General features: G+C 36.0%; 1 pseudogene; it reads right to left on the bottom strand.

Annotated features, from left to right (window-relative positions):
• LOC107851873 overlaps positions 1 to 6000 on the bottom strand; it is a 77114-nt pseudogene that overhangs the window by 32844 nt on the left and 38270 nt on the right.

Here is a 6000-nt window from a genome sequence, read left to right as displayed (position 1 = left end):
CAAACGACCCCTTACTTGATTCTTGTAGTTTACTATTATGCTTGATTTCATGTGTTTTGTGTTTTAGGTGAAAGAAGCCAAAAAGGAACCAAAAAAAAGTATAAACAGGCGATTATCACAAAATAAAGCTCTAGAGTGACATCAGAGCTTTGCACGATGAGTTCCACCATGAAGAGGATAAAAAAATATACCCTTTCTCCTGGTTCGAAGGTCCAGCAAAACACAATGATCAAGGAAGAACTCGACCTTGCAGTTTAGTGCTTTGGTAATGGAGCTAATAGATACGAGGTTACCAAGAAACTCAGATACATGAAGAATGGGTGATAGGATATAGACGATTGAACTTGTTCTTGAGATGGAGGATAGGTAGCTATTGGCTATTCCGACATAGTCTCCTTTGGGACTAGGAGAGTAGTTTCGAAAGCATTTAGAGGAGCTTGTCAAGTGTCTAATCCAGTGTTACCAACTAGAAAATCAGAGACCCTTTCCTTTTCAACCACTTAACGAAAGAGAATTGCATCATCAGTACACTTCGCTTGGAGATCCTGATAGTAGTCAATCTCCTGCCATAACCCGCTTAGCTCGAAATAATAATCAGTGAAGTCGACTCATCTTGCTTAGTGTCATGGAATTTATTTCAAATCTCAAAGATTTGGACAACATTTACCTTGCGGGAGTAAGTGCGCTTAGTTGAATTCCAGAACTTTTCAGCAGGATCAAGCAGTAAATATTGCTTAGAGATTTTGGGGGTGCATAGTATTCAGAAGTCATGTCATAACAAGGGAATTATCATAATCCTATTAACTCTAGTTAGGGTCAACCGCATCATGTGCTTTCTTTTCTCCAGTGAAATCCAAAAAGGCACAAAAAGTAGATGTCTTCTTCATTGGGTGTCACCAACCTGTTCCAACCCTAACCGGACCTGTTTCGACCTGTTCTGCACCTTTTGGTAAAAAAATGCCAGAAAAATGTAGATCTTGAGAAACAATGACTGTCACACTGAAATATCACTTCCAGTGCCCGAAAAAAAGACGAAGTTGGTATGGGTATGATCGATTGGATGGCGAACCCAAGGAAGTGAAAAAAAAAACCAAAAAAGTCATTGAAAAATGGTCCACTCGCCGGCACATGAGATTGACACGTTGCTGGAGCTGGAACTTCTGGTGACACATGGGGGCACATGACGAGGTCTTTGATAGAACTACTGACTGGGTTTATTAGTTGCTGGAGATACAGGAAGCTTGTGGTAGAGTTATTTTTTAGAAAACTGACTGAAAGGGTATGTGTCGCGGCCAGCCACTAGGGAGAGAAAAAACTCGACCTCTTTGATATGAACAGAACCCTAGTGTTGCAGAGGGAGATAACGCACTTCAAAAGCAGCAATGGCTCTGATTCCATGAAGATTCTTAGAAGAAGAAAATGCATCTTTTTAATTCTTGATGAATTTACATCATGAGTACTTAAAAGTCCTACGATTAAACAAGGACGGACAATATCTTTTGACTAGGAGGAAAGGAAATATCACATGATCAATTTACTTTTCGTTATAATATCAATCTACTCCTATAAATAAGCTAGGAAATCGCAAATCAATCAATCAATCAACAATTATAGAATAGAAACACTACACAAACACATAATCTGATAATGAATATCGAAAACATGTGGCGTTTAACATGAAGGCTGGGCATTTCACTAGGGAGAAATTTAGTAAAGCTTCCTGCCCCTAACAAAAGATAAAGTAGAGAAAACTTAAAAGCCGGATTATTACAAAAGTAAGAAGCTTGGTTATAAAGGAAAGAAAACTTGACTTGCCTTTGATGCATGTACACCAAGGTTACGGTGAATGCCAGAACATTCAATGCATATAAGAATACCAAGATTCAAAGAAGCCCAGTCTGGATCAGGAGCTCCACAATCGGCACATTTATCATTCCCAGGTATCCTCTTCAGTGCATCAGCTGGTTTCTCTACGTTCATGCTGGGGAGCTGTGATGCACTTTTGGATTGGTGTATGGAACTCCTAGCAATGTAGCCCCTCCCAGATGTGGACTCTTCAATTGTCCTTTGATCATGACTGGTGGGTTTTCCTACAGACATACTTTTGGTAGTGGGACTTACTGAGAAATGCTGACAACATGAACCAGTATGATTAGGAAGCAACAAATATCAGAACTGGAGTAACAATATCAATGTTAATATTTTACCTTTTCAGGTGTCTGGGAACTTAGCAATGAGGTAATAACTCCTGTTATTTTTTCTATCCAGTCCATTTGTTCTGCTGTGCTCTCTGCCTAAATGGCCAAAAGATAAAACTTTACTGAGAACTGATAACGACATATTATGTTGATAACAAATTCTCTCAATACAGCTCTTGCTTAGTTCACCTGCTAAGTATAACTCTTTGTTGGTGAAATTATTCTGAAGCAAAATCTCAGATCCGATTGCTCTGCATCCGCTTTTATTGTTGATGTCAGTAGGTTAAGCGTGCGTCGTGCAACAGGTTTTTCATCGTGCACACCTCCATGATAATGTGAAGAAAGCCAACTACTTCGGTGCGTTGCCCCCAGTTCTGAAGAAGAATTTCTATGTGAAGAGAGCGGATTGGCAGATCCCTGAAACTGCACCATCCACATTTGAGCTAGCATAGTGGCCAGAACTTGCCAAAAAGAACATTTATCTGATAACTTACAGAGGATCTGCTCCTTAGTGTTCGATAATAATACAGCATTCCTCTGCTATCTAGAACAAAGAATCTTCTCTTCCAGTCACCTCTTAAATTAAAGGAACGCTTTGAGAGATACCCTTGCTTTATAGTTTCTACCTACACTATTGAAATCTTAGCTATAGAAATGGTAATCACAAGAGCTCCCGAAAGAAATAACAATTTGCTAATACAGATGCAGCCACAAAGCATGTACCTTTCCTTCTGCAGCAGACTGCATTACTGCCTCTATCACTTTCTGAGAACTTCTGGAAGATTGTTGTGTGATGTCAGCAGTTGAACAACTGTGAAGACCATTTAGTGACCGCCTGCTTTCTTGATCAACTTCCCTCCTATACTCTTGCATTTTTTCATTGAGAACTGCCTGCTCATGTATGGAACTTTCTCTAGCGCTTTGTGTGAAGGCCAAGACCTATATGACCACAGATCTCTAAACCCATTAAAATAGAGTTAAGTTTTTGAAAGATGCTGTAAACCTACAACGAATTGAGTATCTCATTGAAGTAAACTTTCTCTATGTTGTATACTACCAAACCCACTGTGAATAACAAGTTCACAGAAAAAGAAGGATTCACCTGCCGAACATTCAGCTCAGGTTAGTCAAGAAATAGCTTATTTCATGGAAACATAGAAAAAACTGAAAATTTTAACAATCACGTTAGCTCTTGATAAGAAGTCAAAACTGTTCCAATGCATATCTAGCAATATTGGGATTGGCAATGGAGTATATATCCATACAGTTAGCCATCCCCACGACTCTGATAACTGAGAAAGTTCCCCAACTTACCATTGTATGGTTTACCCCCTTCAACACACGCATTACCTTTATGTATTACTAATGTCTTGTTTGCTACACTTTCTCAACCTATGTTAGTTATATACTCTATTTGGTATTATGCTATGCATAACTAATACATGCAAAACTATGGTATTAGCAATGTAAGGGACTTTAATGCATGCATTAGCATGGGTAAAAATATGAACAAAAGACATTGGGTAAGTATTTACGTAGGTAAATATTGTAATTGATGTTGTTAAAAAAAGACACAATAGCCCTCTCAAAACCTTTCCACATAATTTCCATTATATTTGTGAAGGGTATTTTGTAATAATTTTCCTTCTAGAAATATGCAATGTAAGTTATTTTTAACACACCAAACCAAACACTACATAATAAATAATCTCGGCATATCTAATTCTAGCATCACTGATGCAAGAATTACTAATATACATTATATTTTACACTATTCTTATACACCCTACTAAACGACCTTTAAGCCTATGAATTGGTGGTTAGTTGAACACAACCAAAAAATCAAAGTCTGATGAACATGCAATAAATTAGAATCCAAAGTCCGAAATTTTCTTACTGATTTAGAATAGAATAAGTAATCAAATAGAAAAGAACGTATAGGAATTTCCATCTCAAGGTTTAGAAGATCTTGTGTTGGTATATTTCTTTTATTATTATTTAATATGGCTTAATGAGCAATGGCACAAAGGTCCGTCCCAAATCACTGAAAATACAGATTGCAAACTAGAGTGAGGCTTAAGATATCAGTATGGTGAAGCATAGATATTAGCCATTTTTAACAAAAGGAGGACAGAAAGATGCTTATTTCCTAATTTTTGTCTCAACTATGCTACTGACAATTGTGATCTCTCCAACTCTTTAAGGAAATTGTTGGGGATCTTATGGAAATACTTCGTCACAAACACTTGTATGAAATTCTTCAAATTAAAGCCTGAAACATGTTAGGCATTGTCCTTGAGGATATTTCACCAAGTGCTGCAGTATTCCCCAAATTCAACAAGATCTTCTCTTATAAACTTGGAACCGCATCACACTAATAAAATAAGAAGACCAGAATCAAAAGATAAAGGAGTAAAAATATATAGGAGTTCGCCTTCATCTTTTCTTCCTCCACATGAAAGGAATTTGTAATATATATATAGGAAATGATCTCAGAATAGTGTTAAGTCCATGGTTGTAATATGGCCATTAAGAGTTATTGAATATAATGCCAATAAGGAACAATGTAATTGCGAAAGTTAATAGCTGAACAACAAATTTAAAAACATTATTGTTATACCAAAGTAATAGCTAATTAAGGCTATTCAAGGAGTTAACAATTGACCAAAATCAAAGTTAGGAATATCATCAATATGAGATATTATATTTTGAGGTACTAACATTATTTTTCTAACAATCCCTTACATGTCTCAAAAATAATAATATTTAGGAATAGAACAAATAAGCAGTTGTGTTGGGTTTTTATATATGAGTACAATGCGTTGAATCTGGTGTCCATAGACTATGAACAAGACCTAGATAAAATAAGATTATACTTACAGAACAATTGATGAAGTGTTGCAACTTCTATGAATCAAGAATTCTTCCGTAAGCTCATGGTCTTATTCTATCACATTATACTTACACAATTTTTGTTGTTATCACAGTTTTGTGCTAAGAATTCATGCGCGTGTCCTCGTATTCATGAGTGTTCTAGGAATTTGTCACAATTTCATAGGAGCGACACCACTCCACACTCATATAGGTCCTATTATCAAGTGTATTCTGCAAGACAATACACCACCTATAAAGGATATAATTTGAATTGAAAGTATACTTCAACCCTCACTTTGCCTTGCAGCCCTGCACTATATTCACCATAGTGCATACTTGGTCAACTAATGACTTGTTATTACTCATATGAACCTACTTCATGGGATCTCCAATCACATAGGTTAGGTTACCATCATTGTAGATCTTCTCAAATTGACTAAAAAATTCCACTTCCCTCGATGTTTCTTTTAATCTGTAAATTGCTCAAATTCACCTCTAATGACACATAATTTATTTGCATAAATAATTTCATCTCATAGCACCTGCTTTATCAAATGTCTCAAATTGCCAATACAAAAATTATTTTCCACTATGGCTATTTAGTTTAGTAATCACAATGTATAACCACAAAAATGTTGGTTTCATTCCAATTGGAATACTCGCTACAAGTTCTCTTAACCACTTAGTCTATCACCAACCAACTTCAAAATAACTAACTCTATTTAGTTGGTTTTTATGTTATGGCACTTTACCAAATAACTCACAATTACTACTGAATTTTGAGATTCACATTGCAACATTTGTACACTTCTAATAAAATATAAAATTCATATTATCACCAACGAAAATATAAAATATTCTTCAATAGGCTCAAACTATCTTTTTTAACTATAAACGTTGCATTCAATCACATCACTATTGATTATCA

Source organism: Capsicum annuum, chromosome 12 (assembly GCF_002878395.1).
Source record: "Capsicum annuum cultivar UCD-10X-F1 chromosome 12, UCD10Xv1.1, whole genome shotgun sequence".
NCBI lineage: Eukaryota > Viridiplantae > Streptophyta > Magnoliopsida > Solanales > Solanaceae > Capsicum > Capsicum annuum.
The sequence above is the reverse complement of the archived record's forward strand: the minus strand, read 5'-3'. Positions and strand labels throughout refer to the sequence as shown.